General features: G+C 46.3%; 12 non-coding genes across 12 annotated transcripts; all 12 read right to left on the reverse strand.

Annotated features, from left to right (window-relative positions):
- Positions 1 to 874: 874 nt before the first annotated feature.
- LOC142274755 (U2 spliceosomal RNA) lies at positions 875 to 1065 on the reverse strand. The gene has a single exon (XR_012739003.1). It is a non-coding gene; the product is annotated as a U2 spliceosomal RNA (small nuclear RNA).
- Positions 1066 to 2452: 1387 nt separating this feature from the next.
- Positions 2453 to 2643, reverse strand: LOC142274756 (U2 spliceosomal RNA). The gene has a single exon (XR_012739004.1). It is a non-coding gene; the product is annotated as a U2 spliceosomal RNA (small nuclear RNA).
- Positions 2644 to 4030: 1387 nt separating this feature from the next.
- LOC142274757 (U2 spliceosomal RNA) lies at positions 4031 to 4221 on the reverse strand. Its single transcript, XR_012739005.1, has one exon. It is a non-coding gene; the product is annotated as a U2 spliceosomal RNA (small nuclear RNA).
- A 1387-nt stretch (positions 4222 to 5608) lies between these two features.
- On the reverse strand, positions 5609 to 5799 carry LOC142274758 (U2 spliceosomal RNA). The gene has a single exon (XR_012739006.1). It is a non-coding gene; the product is annotated as a U2 spliceosomal RNA (small nuclear RNA).
- Positions 5800 to 7186: 1387 nt separating this feature from the next.
- Positions 7187 to 7377, reverse strand: LOC142274759 (U2 spliceosomal RNA). The gene has a single exon (XR_012739007.1). It is a non-coding gene; the product is annotated as a U2 spliceosomal RNA (small nuclear RNA).
- A 1387-nt stretch (positions 7378 to 8764) lies between these two features.
- LOC142274760 (U2 spliceosomal RNA) lies at positions 8765 to 8955 on the reverse strand. The gene has a single exon (XR_012739008.1). It is a non-coding gene; the product is annotated as a U2 spliceosomal RNA (small nuclear RNA).
- Positions 8956 to 10342: 1387 nt separating this feature from the next.
- Positions 10343 to 10533, reverse strand: LOC142274761 (U2 spliceosomal RNA). Its single transcript, XR_012739009.1, has one exon. It is a non-coding gene; the product is annotated as a U2 spliceosomal RNA (small nuclear RNA).
- Positions 10534 to 11920: 1387 nt separating this feature from the next.
- On the reverse strand, positions 11921 to 12111 carry LOC142274764 (U2 spliceosomal RNA). Its single transcript, XR_012739011.1, has one exon. It is a non-coding gene; the product is annotated as a U2 spliceosomal RNA (small nuclear RNA).
- A 1387-nt stretch (positions 12112 to 13498) lies between these two features.
- LOC142274765 (U2 spliceosomal RNA) lies at positions 13499 to 13689 on the reverse strand. The gene has a single exon (XR_012739012.1). It is a non-coding gene; the product is annotated as a U2 spliceosomal RNA (small nuclear RNA).
- Positions 13690 to 15076: 1387 nt separating this feature from the next.
- Positions 15077 to 15267, reverse strand: LOC142274766 (U2 spliceosomal RNA). The gene has a single exon (XR_012739013.1). It is a non-coding gene; the product is annotated as a U2 spliceosomal RNA (small nuclear RNA).
- A 1387-nt stretch (positions 15268 to 16654) lies between these two features.
- LOC142274767 (U2 spliceosomal RNA) lies at positions 16655 to 16845 on the reverse strand. Its single transcript, XR_012739014.1, has one exon. It is a non-coding gene; the product is annotated as a U2 spliceosomal RNA (small nuclear RNA).
- Positions 16846 to 18232: 1387 nt separating this feature from the next.
- Positions 18233 to 18423, reverse strand: LOC142274768 (U2 spliceosomal RNA). The gene has a single exon (XR_012739015.1). It is a non-coding gene; the product is annotated as a U2 spliceosomal RNA (small nuclear RNA).
- Between the last annotated feature and the right edge of the window lie 798 nt (positions 18424 to 19221).

Here is a 19221-nt window from a genome sequence, read left to right on the forward strand (position 1 = left end):
CTGCGCAGCTTGTTTTCTAGGCAGCAGCGCTATTGTGATGTCATCGGGGGGCATTGTGACAAGCCGCCAGTGTTCCGTCTCTTCATGTTGTGCACAGTTCAAACGGAAAATACATCAACAGGCAGACTACAGAAAAGCTTACTATCAAAGGTTAGAGGGGGGCTTTCTCAGAGGGCTTTTTACAGTTTTTCTATTCCCAATTAGCCGTTTAAGTGTACTTATTGAAAGTAGTAATTCTTTCATAGGCCGCCCTTTCTTAGTATTTGACGTTCCTTATATTGCGGTATGAGGCTTCGCAGTAGGTTGCAAACATTCATCACCCATGACTGTCCCCAATTGAGCTCAGAAGCTCAATGTCTATCATGACCTCTCTTTTAGAATGTCCAAGAGCAAGCAAACTATTCCTCCAGGAGAGGGCGCCAACAGACTACTAAAGAGATCATCATTACTCAAAGAAAACCCCAAAAACCAATGCATGATAGGAATAAACAGGTAACTTTCTTTGGAGTGGAAGCGGAGAGATCGCACCAGATGCCAATTCTAGATGTTATCACACCTGTGGTCACTGCAGCAGCAGGTGAATCCACTTTGTCCAAAAGGGATCTATTCCATTCAATTGCAAATGATCTAGATAAGACAGAGAACTGCAGCACGGGGACATAGCCGAGTTGGTCAGGTTGAGTGGTGATGAGTTTGCTATTTGGATGAATAAAGAAAGTCAAAAGTGTGAAAGATAAAAAACAAAAGGAGGAAGTGTGAAAAGTGAATGGGCCAAATTGAGGTGCATATGAAGACGTATGCTTTCTTCCAATTCATTAAATCGGGCTAATATGAATCAGGTGAATTGAGTTCTGCTTTTGGAAACTGGGTTAAGAAGGGGTGCACCGTTCCTGGAGGTACTGCAATACCAGGTCAATGCGTGGAGTGGACAGAGCAAGCTCTTTTTCCATCTCCCTGTTCTAAAAATCCATTTAATATATGGTCCCCAGATAGGGGACGTATCAGATATTAAACTGATAAGAACAGATACTACACTTGATCTTAGCCAAAAGGCCGAGAAGCGATAACCAGAATTGGTTTGGGCCTCGAGTGGCACCCTGGCCTATGCCGGACACATCTTAGGGAGAGAGAGCGAGAGGGAGACAAACCCACGCCTACACAAGACATTTTGTCACCCAAGCCAACCCTTGAAAAGGCTGCTTTGCAGAGCCAAAACAAGAAGAATGGTGCGTTTTGCAGCCGCCGCCCACTGCAATGAATCTGAATAACTCCTCCTTTAGGGCGCAAGCAACTCCCCTCCCCCTTGCAGTCTTTCCAATTCACGATACAAAAAGACGGACAGGACAGGTTGCCTGACTTTCCGTCACTGCCACCCTTTGCCATCCTTACCCGTAGAAAGCCCTTTCATCATCCCCAAACCCTAATCTTTTCCCTTTCCTTCCCAGCCCCCAAACCCTGCCCTCTGTACCTTTCTCACCACCCGCTTCCCTTCTCCTGTCATCCCCCTACCACCCGGGAAAAAAAGAGATTGCCCCCTCCTTCCACTAGCCCACCCTCCCACCCAAAGAACAACTTCTTCTGCGCAGCTTGTTTTCTAGGCAGCAGCGCTATTGTGATGTCATCGGGGGGCATTGTGACAAGCCGCCAGTGTTCCGTCTCTTCATGTTGTGCACAGTTCAAACGGAAAATACATCAACAGGCAGACTACAGAAAAGCTTACTATCAAAGGTTAGAGGGGGGCTTTCTCAGAGGGCTTTTTACAGTTTTTCTATTCCCAATTAGCCGTTTAAGTGTACTTATTGAAAGTAGTAATTCTTTCATAGGCCGCCCTTTCTTAGTATTTGACGTTCCTTATATTGCGGTATGAGGCTTCGCAGTAGGTTGCAAACATTCATCACCCATGACTGTCCCCAATTGAGCTCAGAAGCTCAATGTCTATCATGACCTCTCTTTTAGAATGTCCAAGAGCAAGCAAACTATTCCTCCAGGAGAGGGCGCCAACAGACTACTAAAGAGATCATCATTACTCAAAGAAAACCCCAAAAACCAATGCATGATAGGAATAAACAGGTAACTTTCTTTGGAGTGGAAGCGGAGAGATCGCACCAGATGCCAATTCTAGATGTTATCACACCTGTGGTCACTGCAGCAGCAGGTGAATCCACTTTGTCCAAAAGGGATCTATTCCATTCAATTGCAAATGATCTAGATAAGACAGAGAACTGCAGCACGGGGACATAGCCGAGTTGGTCAGGTTGAGTGGTGATGAGTTTGCTATTTGGATGAATAAAGAAAGTCAAAAGTGTGAAAGATAAAAAACAAAAGGAGGAAGTGTGAAAAGTGAATGGGCCAAATTGAGGTGCATATGAAGACGTATGCTTTCTTCCAATTCATTAAATCGGGCTAATATGAATCAGGTGAATTGAGTTCTGCTTTTGGAAACTGGGTTAAGAAGGGGTGCACCGTTCCTGGAGGTACTGCAATACCAGGTCAATGCGTGGAGTGGACAGAGCAAGCTCTTTTTCCATCTCCCTGTTCTAAAAATCCATTTAATATATGGTCCCCAGATAGGGGACGTATCAGATATTAAACTGATAAGAACAGATACTACACTTGATCTTAGCCAAAAGGCCGAGAAGCGATAACCAGAATTGGTTTGGGCCTCGAGTGGCACCCTGGCCTATGCCGGACACATCTTAGGGAGAGAGAGCGAGAGGGAGACAAACCCACGCCTACACAAGACATTTTGTCACCCAAGCCAACCCTTGAAAAGGCTGCTTTGCAGAGCCAAAACAAGAAGAATGGTGCGTTTTGCAGCCGCCGCCCACTGCAATGAATCTGAATAACTCCTCCTTTAGGGCGCAAGCAACTCCCCTCCCCCTTGCAGTCTTTCCAATTCACGATACAAAAAGACGGACAGGACAGGTTGCCTGACTTTCCGTCACTGCCACCCTTTGCCATCCTTACCCGTAGAAAGCCCTTTCATCATCCCCAAACCCTAATCTTTTCCCTTTCCTTCCCAGCCCCCAAACCCTGCCCTCTGTACCTTTCTCACCACCCGCTTCCCTTCTCCTGTCATCCCCCTACCACCCGGGAAAAAAAGAGATTGCCCCCTCCTTCCACTAGCCCACCCTCCCACCCAAAGAACAACTTCTTCTGCGCAGCTTGTTTTCTAGGCAGCAGCGCTATTGTGATGTCATCGGGGGGCATTGTGACAAGCCGCCAGTGTTCCGTCTCTTCATGTTGTGCACAGTTCAAACGGAAAATACATCAACAGGCAGACTACAGAAAAGCTTACTATCAAAGGTTAGAGGGGGGCTTTCTCAGAGGGCTTTTTACAGTTTTTCTATTCCCAATTAGCCGTTTAAGTGTACTTATTGAAAGTAGTAATTCTTTCATAGGCCGCCCTTTCTTAGTATTTGACGTTCCTTATATTGCGGTATGAGGCTTCGCAGTAGGTTGCAAACATTCATCACCCATGACTGTCCCCAATTGAGCTCAGAAGCTCAATGTCTATCATGACCTCTCTTTTAGAATGTCCAAGAGCAAGCAAACTATTCCTCCAGGAGAGGGCGCCAACAGACTACTAAAGAGATCATCATTACTCAAAGAAAACCCCAAAAACCAATGCATGATAGGAATAAACAGGTAACTTTCTTTGGAGTGGAAGCGGAGAGATCGCACCAGATGCCAATTCTAGATGTTATCACACCTGTGGTCACTGCAGCAGCAGGTGAATCCACTTTGTCCAAAAGGGATCTATTCCATTCAATTGCAAATGATCTAGATAAGACAGAGAACTGCAGCACGGGGACATAGCCGAGTTGGTCAGGTTGAGTGGTGATGAGTTTGCTATTTGGATGAATAAAGAAAGTCAAAAGTGTGAAAGATAAAAAACAAAAGGAGGAAGTGTGAAAAGTGAATGGGCCAAATTGAGGTGCATATGAAGACGTATGCTTTCTTCCAATTCATTAAATCGGGCTAATATGAATCAGGTGAATTGAGTTCTGCTTTTGGAAACTGGGTTAAGAAGGGGTGCACCGTTCCTGGAGGTACTGCAATACCAGGTCAATGCGTGGAGTGGACAGAGCAAGCTCTTTTTCCATCTCCCTGTTCTAAAAATCCATTTAATATATGGTCCCCAGATAGGGGACGTATCAGATATTAAACTGATAAGAACAGATACTACACTTGATCTTAGCCAAAAGGCCGAGAAGCGATAACCAGAATTGGTTTGGGCCTCGAGTGGCACCCTGGCCTATGCCGGACACATCTTAGGGAGAGAGAGCGAGAGGGAGACAAACCCACGCCTACACAAGACATTTTGTCACCCAAGCCAACCCTTGAAAAGGCTGCTTTGCAGAGCCAAAACAAGAAGAATGGTGCGTTTTGCAGCCGCCGCCCACTGCAATGAATCTGAATAACTCCTCCTTTAGGGCGCAAGCAACTCCCCTCCCCCTTGCAGTCTTTCCAATTCACGATACAAAAAGACGGACAGGACAGGTTGCCTGACTTTCCGTCACTGCCACCCTTTGCCATCCTTACCCGTAGAAAGCCCTTTCATCATCCCCAAACCCTAATCTTTTCCCTTTCCTTCCCAGCCCCCAAACCCTGCCCTCTGTACCTTTCTCACCACCCGCTTCCCTTCTCCTGTCATCCCCCTACCACCCGGGAAAAAAAGAGATTGCCCCCTCCTTCCACTAGCCCACCCTCCCACCCAAAGAACAACTTCTTCTGCGCAGCTTGTTTTCTAGGCAGCAGCGCTATTGTGATGTCATCGGGGGGCATTGTGACAAGCCGCCAGTGTTCCGTCTCTTCATGTTGTGCACAGTTCAAACGGAAAATACATCAACAGGCAGACTACAGAAAAGCTTACTATCAAAGGTTAGAGGGGGGCTTTCTCAGAGGGCTTTTTACAGTTTTTCTATTCCCAATTAGCCGTTTAAGTGTACTTATTGAAAGTAGTAATTCTTTCATAGGCCGCCCTTTCTTAGTATTTGACGTTCCTTATATTGCGGTATGAGGCTTCGCAGTAGGTTGCAAACATTCATCACCCATGACTGTCCCCAATTGAGCTCAGAAGCTCAATGTCTATCATGACCTCTCTTTTAGAATGTCCAAGAGCAAGCAAACTATTCCTCCAGGAGAGGGCGCCAACAGACTACTAAAGAGATCATCATTACTCAAAGAAAACCCCAAAAACCAATGCATGATAGGAATAAACAGGTAACTTTCTTTGGAGTGGAAGCGGAGAGATCGCACCAGATGCCAATTCTAGATGTTATCACACCTGTGGTCACTGCAGCAGCAGGTGAATCCACTTTGTCCAAAAGGGATCTATTCCATTCAATTGCAAATGATCTAGATAAGACAGAGAACTGCAGCACGGGGACATAGCCGAGTTGGTCAGGTTGAGTGGTGATGAGTTTGCTATTTGGATGAATAAAGAAAGTCAAAAGTGTGAAAGATAAAAAACAAAAGGAGGAAGTGTGAAAAGTGAATGGGCCAAATTGAGGTGCATATGAAGACGTATGCTTTCTTCCAATTCATTAAATCGGGCTAATATGAATCAGGTGAATTGAGTTCTGCTTTTGGAAACTGGGTTAAGAAGGGGTGCACCGTTCCTGGAGGTACTGCAATACCAGGTCAATGCGTGGAGTGGACAGAGCAAGCTCTTTTTCCATCTCCCTGTTCTAAAAATCCATTTAATATATGGTCCCCAGATAGGGGACGTATCAGATATTAAACTGATAAGAACAGATACTACACTTGATCTTAGCCAAAAGGCCGAGAAGCGATAACCAGAATTGGTTTGGGCCTCGAGTGGCACCCTGGCCTATGCCGGACACATCTTAGGGAGAGAGAGCGAGAGGGAGACAAACCCACGCCTACACAAGACATTTTGTCACCCAAGCCAACCCTTGAAAAGGCTGCTTTGCAGAGCCAAAACAAGAAGAATGGTGCGTTTTGCAGCCGCCGCCCACTGCAATGAATCTGAATAACTCCTCCTTTAGGGCGCAAGCAACTCCCCTCCCCCTTGCAGTCTTTCCAATTCACGATACAAAAAGACGGACAGGACAGGTTGCCTGACTTTCCGTCACTGCCACCCTTTGCCATCCTTACCCGTAGAAAGCCCTTTCATCATCCCCAAACCCTAATCTTTTCCCTTTCCTTCCCAGCCCCCAAACCCTGCCCTCTGTACCTTTCTCACCACCCGCTTCCCTTCTCCTGTCATCCCCCTACCACCCGGGAAAAAAAGAGATTGCCCCCTCCTTCCACTAGCCCACCCTCCCACCCAAAGAACAACTTCTTCTGCGCAGCTTGTTTTCTAGGCAGCAGCGCTATTGTGATGTCATCGGGGGGCATTGTGACAAGCCGCCAGTGTTCCGTCTCTTCATGTTGTGCACAGTTCAAACGGAAAATACATCAACAGGCAGACTACAGAAAAGCTTACTATCAAAGGTTAGAGGGGGGCTTTCTCAGAGGGCTTTTTACAGTTTTTCTATTCCCAATTAGCCGTTTAAGTGTACTTATTGAAAGTAGTAATTCTTTCATAGGCCGCCCTTTCTTAGTATTTGACGTTCCTTATATTGCGGTATGAGGCTTCGCAGTAGGTTGCAAACATTCATCACCCATGACTGTCCCCAATTGAGCTCAGAAGCTCAATGTCTATCATGACCTCTCTTTTAGAATGTCCAAGAGCAAGCAAACTATTCCTCCAGGAGAGGGCGCCAACAGACTACTAAAGAGATCATCATTACTCAAAGAAAACCCCAAAAACCAATGCATGATAGGAATAAACAGGTAACTTTCTTTGGAGTGGAAGCGGAGAGATCGCACCAGATGCCAATTCTAGATGTTATCACACCTGTGGTCACTGCAGCAGCAGGTGAATCCACTTTGTCCAAAAGGGATCTATTCCATTCAATTGCAAATGATCTAGATAAGACAGAGAACTGCAGCACGGGGACATAGCCGAGTTGGTCAGGTTGAGTGGTGATGAGTTTGCTATTTGGATGAATAAAGAAAGTCAAAAGTGTGAAAGATAAAAAACAAAAGGAGGAAGTGTGAAAAGTGAATGGGCCAAATTGAGGTGCATATGAAGACGTATGCTTTCTTCCAATTCATTAAATCGGGCTAATATGAATCAGGTGAATTGAGTTCTGCTTTTGGAAACTGGGTTAAGAAGGGGTGCACCGTTCCTGGAGGTACTGCAATACCAGGTCAATGCGTGGAGTGGACAGAGCAAGCTCTTTTTCCATCTCCCTGTTCTAAAAATCCATTTAATATATGGTCCCCAGATAGGGGACGTATCAGATATTAAACTGATAAGAACAGATACTACACTTGATCTTAGCCAAAAGGCCGAGAAGCGATAACCAGAATTGGTTTGGGCCTCGAGTGGCACCCTGGCCTATGCCGGACACATCTTAGGGAGAGAGAGCGAGAGGGAGACAAACCCACGCCTACACAAGACATTTTGTCACCCAAGCCAACCCTTGAAAAGGCTGCTTTGCAGAGCCAAAACAAGAAGAATGGTGCGTTTTGCAGCCGCCGCCCACTGCAATGAATCTGAATAACTCCTCCTTTAGGGCGCAAGCAACTCCCCTCCCCCTTGCAGTCTTTCCAATTCACGATACAAAAAGACGGACAGGACAGGTTGCCTGACTTTCCGTCACTGCCACCCTTTGCCATCCTTACCCGTAGAAAGCCCTTTCATCATCCCCAAACCCTAATCTTTTCCCTTTCCTTCCCAGCCCCCAAACCCTGCCCTCTGTACCTTTCTCACCACCCGCTTCCCTTCTCCTGTCATCCCCCTACCACCCGGGAAAAAAAGAGATTGCCCCCTCCTTCCACTAGCCCACCCTCCCACCCAAAGAACAACTTCTTCTGCGCAGCTTGTTTTCTAGGCAGCAGCGCTATTGTGATGTCATCGGGGGGCATTGTGACAAGCCGCCAGTGTTCCGTCTCTTCATGTTGTGCACAGTTCAAACGGAAAATACATCAACAGGCAGACTACAGAAAAGCTTACTATCAAAGGTTAGAGGGGGGCTTTCTCAGAGGGCTTTTTACAGTTTTTCTATTCCCAATTAGCCGTTTAAGTGTACTTGTTGAAAGTAGTAATTCTTTCATAGGCCGCCCTTTCTTAGTATTTGACGTTCCTTATATTGCGGTATGAGGCTTCGCAGTAGGTTGCAAACATTCATCACCCATGACTGTCCCCAATTGAGCTCAGAAGCTCAATGTCTATCATGACCTCTCTTTTAGAATGTCCAAGAGCAAGCAAACTATTCCTCCAGGAGAGGGCGCCAACAGACTACTAAAGAGATCATCATTACTCAAAGAAAACCCCAAAAACCAATGCATGATAGGAATAAACAGGTAACTTTCTTTGGAGTGGAAGCGGAGAGATCGCACCAGATGCCAATTCTAGATGTTATCACACCTGTGGTCACTGCAGCAGCAGGTGAATCCACTTTGTCCAAAAGGGATCTATTCCATTCAATTGCAAATGATCTAGATAAGACAGAGAACTGCAGCACGGGGACATAGCCGAGTTGGTCAGGTTGAGTGGTGATGAGTTTGCTATTTGGATGAATAAAGAAAGTCAAAAGTGTGAAAGATAAAAAACAAAAGGAGGAAGTGTGAAAAGTGAATGGGCCAAATTGAGGTGCATATGAAGACGTATGCTTTCTTCCAATTCATTAAATCGGGCTAATATGAATCAGGTGAATTGAGTTCTGCTTTTGGAAACTGGGTTAAGAAGGGGTGCACCGTTCCTGGAGGTACTGCAATACCAGGTCAATGCGTGGAGTGGACAGAGCAAGCTCTTTTTCCATCTCCCTGTTCTAAAAATCCATTTAATATATGGTCCCCAGATAGGGGACGTATCAGATATTAAACTGATAAGAACAGATACTACACTTGATCTTAGCCAAAAGGCCGAGAAGCGATAACCAGAATTGGTTTGGGCCTCGAGTGGCACCCTGGCCTATGCCGGACACATCTTAGGGAGAGAGAGCGAGAGGGAGACAAACCCACGCCTACACAAGACATTTTGTCACCCAAGCCAACCCTTGAAAAGGCTGCTTTGCAGAGCCAAAACAAGAAGAATGGTGCGTTTTGCAGCCGCCGCCCACTGCAATGAATCTGAATAACTCCTCCTTTAGGGCGCAAGCAACTCCCCTCCCCCTTGCAGTCTTTCCAATTCACGATACAAAAAGACGGACAGGACAGGTTGCCTGACTTTCCGTCACTGCCACCCTTTGCCATCCTTACCCGTAGAAAGCCCTTTCATCATCCCCAAACCCTAATCTTTTCCCTTTCCTTCCCAGCCCCCAAACCCTGCCCTCTGTACCTTTCTCACCACCCGCTTCCCTTCTCCTGTCATCCCCCTACCACCCGGGAAAAAAAGAGATTGCCCCCTCCTTCCACTAGCCCACCCTCCCACCCAAAGAACAACTTCTTCTGCGCAGCTTGTTTTCTAGGCAGCAGCGCTATTGTGATGTCATCGGGGGGCATTGTGACAAGCCGCCAGTGTTCCGTCTCTTCATGTTGTGCACAGTTCAAACGGAAAATACATCAACAGGCAGACTACAGAAAAGCTTACTATCAAAGGTTAGAGGGGGGCTTTCTCAGAGGGCTTTTTACAGTTTTTCTATTCCCAATTAGCCGTTTAAGTGTACTTATTGAAAGTAGTAATTCTTTCATAGGCCGCCCTTTCTTAGTATTTGACGTTCCTTATATTGCGGTATGAGGCTTCGCAGTAGGTTGCAAACATTCATCACCCATGACTGTCCCCAATTGAGCTCAGAAGCTCAATGTCTATCATGACCTCTCTTTTAGAATGTCCAAGAGCAAGCAAACTATTCCTCCAGGAGAGGGCGCCAACAGACTACTAAAGAGATCATCATTACTCAAAGAAAACCCCAAAAACCAATGCATGATAGGAATAAACAGGTAACTTTCTTTGGAGTGGAAGCGGAGAGATCGCACCAGATGCCAATTCTAGATGTTATCACACCTGTGGTCACTGCAGCAGCAGGTGAATCCACTTTGTCCAAAAGGGATCTATTCCATTCAATTGCAAATGATCTAGATAAGACAGAGAACTGCAGCACGGGGACATAGCCGAGTTGGTCAGGTTGAGTGGTGATGAGTTTGCTATTTGGATGAATAAAGAAAGTCAAAAGTGTGAAAGATAAAAAACAAAAGGAGGAAGTGTGAAAAGTGAATGGGCCAAATTGAGGTGCATATGAAGACGTATGCTTTCTTCCAATTCATTAAATCGGGCTAATATGAATCAGGTGAATTGAGTTCTGCTTTTGGAAACTGGGTTAAGAAGGGGTGCACCGTTCCTGGAGGTACTGCAATACCAGGTCAATGCGTGGAGTGGACAGAGCAAGCTCTTTTTCCATCTCCCTGTTCTAAAAATCCATTTAATATATGGTCCCCAGATAGGGGACGTATCAGATATTAAACTGATAAGAACAGATACTACACTTGATCTTAGCCAAAAGGCCGAGAAGCGATAACCAGAATTGGTTTGGGCCTCGAGTGGCACCCTGGCCTATGCCGGACACATCTTAGGGAGAGAGAGCGAGAGGGAGACAAACCCACGCCTACACAAGACATTTTGTCACCCAAGCCAACCCTTGAAAAGGCTGCTTTGCAGAGCCAAAACAAGAAGAATGGTGCGTTTTGCAGCCGCCGCCCACTGCAATGAATCTGAATAACTCCTCCTTTAGGGCGCAAGCAACTCCCCTCCCCCTTGCAGTCTTTCCAATTCACGATACAAAAAGACGGACAGGACAGGTTGCCTGACTTTCCGTCACTGCCACCCTTTGCCATCCTTACCCGTAGAAAGCCCTTTCATCATCCCCAAACCCTAATCTTTTCCCTTTCCTTCCCAGCCCCCAAACCCTGCCCTCTGTACCTTTCTCACCACCCGCTTCCCTTCTCCTGTCATCCCCCTACCACCCGGGAAAAAAAGAGATTGCCCCCTCCTTCCACTAGCCCACCCTCCCACCCAAAGAACAACTTCTTCTGCGCAGCTTGTTTTCTAGGCAGCAGCGCTATTGTGATGTCATCGGGGGGCATTGTGACAAGCCGCCAGTGTTCCGTCTCTTCATGTTGTGCACAGTTCAAACGGAAAATACATCAACAGGCAGACTACAGAAAAGCTTACTATCAAAGGTTAGAGGGGGGCTTTCTCAGAGGGCTTTTTACAGTTTTTCTATTCCCAATTAGCCGTTTAAGTGTACTTATTGAAAGTAGTAATTCTTTCATAGGCCGCCCTTTCTTAGTATTTGACGTTCCTTATATTGCGGTATGAGGCTTCGCAGTAGGTTGCAAACATTCATCACCCATGACTGTCCCCAATTGAGCTCAGAAGCTCAATGTCTATCATGACCTCTCTTTTAGAATGTCCAAGAGCAAGCAAACTATTCCTCCAGGAGAGGGCGCCAACAGACTACTAAAGAGATCATCATTACTCAAAGAAAACCCCAAAAACCAATGCATGATAGGAATAAACAGGTAACTTTCTTTGGAGTGGAAGCGGAGAGATCGCACCAGATGCCAATTCTAGATGTTATCACACCTGTGGTCACTGCAGCAGCAGGTGAATCCACTTTGTCCAAAAGGGATCTATTCCATTCAATTGCAAATGATCTAGATAAGACAGAGAACTGCAGCACGGGGACATAGCCGAGTTGGTCAGGTTGAGTGGTGATGAGTTTGCTATTTGGATGAATAAAGAAAGTCAAAAGTGTGAAAGATAAAAAACAAAAGGAGGAAGTGTGAAAAGTGAATGGGCCAAATTGAGGTGCATATGAAGACGTATGCTTTCTTCCAATTCATTAAATCGGGCTAATATGAATCAGGTGAATTGAGTTCTGCTTTTGGAAACTGGGTTAAGAAGGGGTGCACCGTTCCTGGAGGTACTGCAATACCAGGTCAATGCGTGGAGTGGACAGAGCAAGCTCTTTTTCCATCTCCCTGTTCTAAAAATCCATTTAATATATGGTCCCCAGATAGGGGACGTATCAGATATTAAACTGATAAGAACAGATACTACACTTGATCTTAGCCAAAAGGCCGAGAAGCGATAACCAGAATTGGTTTGGGCCTCGAGTGGCACCCTGGCCTATGCCGGACACATCTTAGGGAGAGAGAGCGAGAGGGAGACAAACCCACGCCTACACAAGACATTTTGTCACCCAAGCCAACCCTTGAAAAGGCTGCTTTGCAGAGCCAAAACAAGAAGAATGGTGCGTTTTGCAGCCGCCGCCCACTGCAATGAATCTGAATAACTCCTCCTTTAGGGCGCAAGCAACTCCCCTCCCCCTTGCAGTCTTTCCAATTCACGATACAAAAAGACGGACAGGACAGGTTGCCTGACTTTCCGTCACTGCCACCCTTTGCCATCCTTACCCGTAGAAAGCCCTTTCATCATCCCCAAACCCTAATCTTTTCCCTTTCCTTCCCAGCCCCCAAACCCTGCCCTCTGTACCTTTCTCACCACCCGCTTCCCTTCTCCTGTCATCCCCCTACCACCCGGGAAAAAAAGAGATTGCCCCCTCCTTCCACTAGCCCACCCTCCCACCCAAAGAACAACTTCTTCTGCGCAGCTTGTTTTCTAGGCAGCAGCGCTATTGTGATGTCATCGGGGGGCATTGTGACAAGCCGCCAGTGTTCCGTCTCTTCATGTTGTGCACAGTTCAAACGGAAAATACATCAACAGGCAGACTACAGAAAAGCTTACTATCAAAGGTTAGAGGGGGGCTTTCTCAGAGGGCTTTTTACAGTTTTTCTATTCCCAATTAGCCGTTTAAGTGTACTTATTGAAAGTAGTAATTCTTTCATAGGCCGCCCTTTCTTAGTATTTGACGTTCCTTATATTGCGGTATGAGGCTTCGCAGTAGGTTGCAAACATTCATCACCCATGACTGTCCCCAATTGAGCTCAGAAGCTCAATGTCTATCATGACCTCTCTTTTAGAATGTCCAAGAGCAAGCAAACTATTCCTCCAGGAGAGGGCGCCAACAGACTACTAAAGAGATCATCATTACTCAAAGAAAACCCCAAAAACCAATGCATGATAGGAATAAACAGGTAACTTTCTTTGGAGTGGAAGCGGAGAGATCGCACCAGATGCCAATTCTAGATGTTATCACACCTGTGGTCACTGCAGCAGCAGGTGAATCCACTTTGTCCAAAAGGGATCTATTCCATTCAATTGCAAATGATCTAGATAAGACAGAGAACTGCAGCACGGGGACATAGCCGAGTTGGTCAGGTTGAGTGGTGATGAGTTTGCTATTTGGATGAATAAAGAAAGTCAAAAGTGTGAAAGATAAAAAACAAAAGGAGGAAGTGTGAAAAGTGAATGGGCCAAATTGAGGTGCATATGAAGACGTATGCTTTCTTCCAATTCATTAAATCGGGCTAATATGAATCAGGTGAATTGAGTTCTGCTTTTGGAAACTGGGTTAAGAAGGGGTGCACCGTTCCTGGAGGTACTGCAATACCAGGTCAATGCGTGGAGTGGACAGAGCAAGCTCTTTTTCCATCTCCCTGTTCTAAAAATCCATTTAATATATGGTCCCCAGATAGGGGACGTATCAGATATTAAACTGATAAGAACAGATACTACACTTGATCTTAGCCAAAAGGCCGAGAAGCGATAACCAGAATTGGTTTGGGCCTCGAGTGGCACCCTGGCCTATGCCGGACACATCTTAGGGAGAGAGAGCGAGAGGGAGACAAACCCACGCCTACACAAGACATTTTGTCACCCAAGCCAACCCTTGAAAAGGCTGCTTTGCAGAGCCAAAACAAGAAGAATGGTGCGTTTTGCAGCCGCCGCCCACTGCAATGAATCTGAATAACTCCTCCTTTAGGGCGCAAGCAACTCCCCTCCCCCTTGCAGTCTTTCCAATTCACGATACAAAAAGACGGACAGGACAGGTTGCCTGACTTTCCGTCACTGCCACCCTTTGCCATCCTTACCCGTAGAAAGCCCTTTCATCATCCCCAAACCCTAATCTTTTCCCTTTCCTTCCCAGCCCCCAAACCCTGCCCTCTGTACCTTTCTCACCACCCGCTTCCCTTCTCCTGTCATCCCCCTACCACCCGGGAAAAAAAGAGATTGCCCCCTCCTTCCACTAGCCCACCCTCCCACCCAAAGAACAACTTCTTCTGCGCAGCTTGTTTTCTAGGCAGCAGCGCTATTGTGATGTCATCGGGGGGCATTGTGACAAGCCGCCAGTGTTCCGTCTCTTCATGTTGTGCACAGTTCAAACGGAAAATACATCAACAGGCAGACTACAGAAAAGCTTACTATCAAAGGTTAGAGGGGGGCTTTCTCAGAGGGCTTTTTACAGTTTTTCTATTCCCAATTAGCCGTTTAAGTGTACTTATTGAAAGTAGTAATTCTTTCATAGGCCGCCCTTTCTTAGTATTTGACGTTCCTTATATTGCGGTATGAGGCTTCGCAGTAGGTTGCAAACATTCATCACCCATGACTGTCCCCAATTGAGCTCAGAAGCTCAATGTCTATCATGACCTCTCTTTTAGAATGTCCAAGAGCAAGCAAACTATTCCTCCAGGAGAGGGCGCCAACAGACTACTAAAGAGATCATCATTACTCAAAGAAAACCCCAAAAACCAATGCATGATAGGAATAAACAGGTAACTTTCTTTGGAGTGGAAGCGGAGAGATCGCACCAGATGCCAATTCTAGATGTTATCACACCTGTGGTCACTGCAGCAGCAGGTGAATCCACTTTGTCCAAAAGGGATCTATTCCATTCAATTGCAAATGATCTAGATAAGACAGAGAACTGCAGCACGGGGACATAGCCGAGTTGGTCAGGTTGAGTGGTGATGAGTTTGCTATTTGGATGAATAAAGAAAGTCAAAAGTGTGAAAGATAAAAAACAAAAGGAGGAAGTGTGAAAAGTGAATGGGCCAAATTGAGGTGCATATGAAGACGTATGCTTTCTTCCAATTCATTAAATCGGGCTAATATGAATCAGGTGAATTGAGTTCTGCTTTTGGAAACTGGGTTAAGAAGGGGTGCACCGTTCCTGGAGGTACTGCAATACCAGGTCAATGCGTGGAGTGGACAGAGCAAGCTCTTTTTCCATCTCCCTGTTCTAAAAATCCATTTAATATATGGTCCCCAGATAGGGGACGTATCAGATATTAAACTGATAAGAACAGATACTACACTTGATCTTAGCCAAAAGGCCGAGAAGCGATAACCAGAATTGGTTTGGGCCTCGAGTGGCACCCTGGCCTATGCCGGACACATCTTAGGGAGAGAGAGCGAGAGGGAGACAAACCCACGCCTACACAAGACATTTTGTCACCCAAGCCAACCCTTGAAAAGGCTGCTTTGCAGAGCCAAAACAAGAAGAATGGTGCGTTTTGCAGCCGCCGCCCACTGCAATGAATCTGAATAACTCCTCCTTTAGGGCGCAAGCAACTCCCCTCCCCCTTGCAGTCTTTCCAATTCACGATACAAAAAGACGGACAGGACAGGTTGCCTGACTTTCCGTCACTGCCACCCTTTGCCATCCTTACCCGTAGAAAGCCCTTTCATCATCCCCAAACCCTAATCTTTTCCCTTTCCTTCCCAGCCCCCAAACCCTGCCCTCTGTACCTTTCTCACCACCCGCTTCCCTTCTCCTGTCATCCCCCTACCACCCGGGAAAAAAAGAGATTGCCCCCTCCTTCCACTAGCCCACCCTCCCACCCAAAGAACAACTTCTTCTGCGCAGCTTGTTTTCTAGGCAGCAGCGCTATTGTGATGTCATCGGGGGGCATTGTGACAAGCCGCCAGTGTTCCGTCTCTTCATGTTGTGCACAGTTCAAACGGAAAATACATCAACAGGCAGACTACAGAAAAGCTTACTATCAAAGGTTAGAGGGGGGCTTTCTCAGAGGGCTTTTTACAGTTTTTCTATTCCCAATTAGCCGTTTAAGTGTACTTATTGAAAGTAGTAATTCTTTCATAGGCCGCCCTTTCTTAGTATTTGACGTTCCTTATATTGCGGTATGAGGCTTCGCAGTAGGTTGCAAACATTCATCACCCATGACTGTCCCCAATTGAGCTCAGAAGCTCAATGTCTATCATGACCTCTCTTTTAGAATGTCCAAGAGCAAGCAAACTATTCCTCCAGGAGAGGGCGCCAACAGACTACTAAAGAGATCATCATTACTCAAAGAAAACCCCAAAAACCAATGCATGATAGGAATAAACAGGTAACTTTCTTTGGAGTGGAAGCGGAGAGATCGCACCAGATGCCAATTCTAGATGTTATCACACCTGTGGTCACTGCAGCAGCAGGTGAATCCACTTTGTCCAAAAGGGATCTATTCCATTCAATTGCAAATGATCTAGATAAGACAGAGAACTGCAGCACGGGGACATAGCCGAGTTGGTCAGGTTGAGTGGTGATGAGTTTGCTATTTGGATGAATAAAGAAAGTCAAAAGTGTGAAAGATAAAAAACAAAAGGAGGAAGTGTGAAAAGTGAATGGGCCAAATTGAGGTGCATATGAAGACGTATGCTTTCTTCCAATTCATTAAATCGGGCTAATATGAATCAGGTGAATTGAGTTCTGCTTTTGGAAACTGGGTTAAGAAGGGGTGCACCGTTCCTGGAGGTACTGCAATACCAGGTCAATGCGTGGAGTGGACAGAGCAAGCTCTTTTTCCATCTCCCTGTTCTAAAAATCCATTTAATATATGGTCCCCAGATAGGGGACGTATCAGATATTAAACTGATAAGAACAGATACTACACTTGATCTTAGCCAAAAGGCCGAGAAGCGATAACCAGAATTGGTTTGGGCCTCGAGTGGCACCCTGGCCTATGCCGGACACATCTTAGGGAGAGAGAGCGAGAGGGAGACAAACCCACGCCTACACAAGACATTTTGTCACCCAAGCCAACCCTTGAAAAGGCTGCTTTGCAGAGCCAAAACAAGAAGAATGGTGCGTTTTGCAGCCGCCGCCCACTGCAATGAATCTGAATAACTCCTCCTTTAGGGCGCAAGCAACTCCCCTCCCCCTTGCAGTCTTTCCAATTCACGATACAAAAAGACGGACAGGACAGGTTGCCTGACTTTCCGTCACTGCCACCCTTTGCCATCCTTACCCGTAGAAAGCCCTTTCATCATCCCCAAACCCTAATCTTTTCCCTTTCCTTCCCAGCCCCCAAACCCTGCCCTCTGTACCTTTCTCACCACCCGCTTCCCTTCTCCTGTCATCCCCCTACCACCCGGGAAAAAAAGAGATTGCCCCCTCCTTCCACTAGCCCACCCTCCCACCCAAAGAACAACTTCTTCTGCGCAGCTTGTTTTCTAGGCAGCAGCGCTATTGTGATGTCATCGGGGGGCATTGTGACAAGCCGCCAGTGTTCCGTCTCTTCATGTTGTGCACAGTTCAAACGGAAAATACATCAACAGGCAGACTACAGAAAAGCTTACTATCAAAGGTTAGAGGGGGGCTTTCTCAGAGGGCTTTTTACAGTTTTTCTATTCCCAATTAGCCGTTTAAGTGTACTTATTGAAAGTAGTAATTCTTTCATAGGCCGCCCTTTCTTAGTATTTGACGTTCCTTATATTGCGGTATGAGGCTTCGCAGTAGGTTGCAAACATTCATCACCCATGACTGTCCCCAATTGAGCTCAGAAGCTCAATGTCTATCATGACCTCTCTTTTAGAATGTCCAAGAGCAAGCAAACTATTCCTCCAGGAGAGGGCGCCAACAGACTACTAAAGAGATCATCATTACTCAAAGAAAACCCCAAAAACCAATGCATGATAGGAATAAACAGGTAACTTTCTTTGGAGTGGAAGCGGAGAGATCGCACCAGATGCCAATTCTAGATGTTATCACACCTGTGGTCACTGCAGCAGCAGGTGAATCCACTTTGTCCAAAAGGGATCTATTCCATTCAATTGCAAATGATCTAGATAAGACAGAGAACTGCAGCACGGGGACATAGCCGAGTTGGTCAGGTTGAGTGGTGATGAGTTTGCTATTTGGATGAATAAAGAAAGTCAAAAGTGTGAAAGATAAAAAACAAAAGGAGGAAGTGTGAAAAGTGAATGGGCCAAATTGAGGTGCATATGAAGACGTATGCTTTCTTCCAATTCATTAAATCGGGCTAATATGAATCAGGTGAATTGAGTTCTGCTTTTGGAAACTGGGTTAAGAAGGGGTGCACCGTTCCTGGAGGTACTGCAATACCAGGTCAATGCGTGGAGTGGACAGAGCAAGCTCTTTTTCCATCTCCCTGTTCTAAAAATCCATTTAATATATGGTCCCCAGATAGGGGACGTATCAGATATTAAACTGATAAGAACAGATACTACACTTGATCTTAGCCAAAAGGCCGAGAAGCGATAACCAGAATTGGTTTGGGCCTCGAGTGGCACCCTGGCCTATGCCGGACACATCTTAGGGAGAGAGAGCGAGAGGGAGACAAACCCACGCCTACACAAGACATTTTGTCACCCAAGCCAACCCTTGAAAAGGCTGCTTTGCAGAGCCAAAACAAGAAGAATGGTGCGTTTTGCAGCCGCCGCCCACTGCAATGAATCTGAATAACTCCTCCTTTAGGGCGCAAGCAACTCCCCTCCCCCTTGCAGTCTTTCCAATTCACGATACAAAAAGACGGACAGGACAGGTTGCCTGACTTTCCGTCACTGCCACCCTTTGCCATCCTTACCCGTAGAAAGCCCTTTCATCATCCCCAAACCCTAATCTTTTCCCTTTCCTTCCCAGCCCCCAAACCCTGCCCTCTGTACCTTTCTCACCACCCGCTTCCCTTCTCCTGTCATCCCCCTACCACCCGGGAAAAAAAGAGATTGCCCCCTCCTTCCACTAGCCTACCCTCCCACCCAAAGAACAACTTCTTCTGCGCAGCTTGTTTTCTAGGCAGCAGCGCTATTGTGATGTCATCGGGGGGCATTGTGACAAGCCGCCAGTGTTCCGTCTCTTCATGTTGTGCACAGTTCAAACGGAAAATACATCAACAGGCAGACTACAGAAAAGCTTACTATCAAAGGTTAGAGGGGGGCTTTCTCAGAGGGCTTTTTACAGTTTTTCTATTCCCAATTAGCCGTTTAAGTGTACTTATTGAAAGTAGTAATTCTTTCATAGGCCGCCCTTTCTTAGTATTTGACGTTCCTTATATTGCGGT

This window comes from Anomaloglossus baeobatrachus, unplaced genomic scaffold, assembly GCF_048569485.1.
Source record: "Anomaloglossus baeobatrachus isolate aAnoBae1 unplaced genomic scaffold, aAnoBae1.hap1 Scaffold_3792, whole genome shotgun sequence".
NCBI lineage: Eukaryota > Metazoa > Chordata > Amphibia > Anura > Aromobatidae > Anomaloglossus > Anomaloglossus baeobatrachus.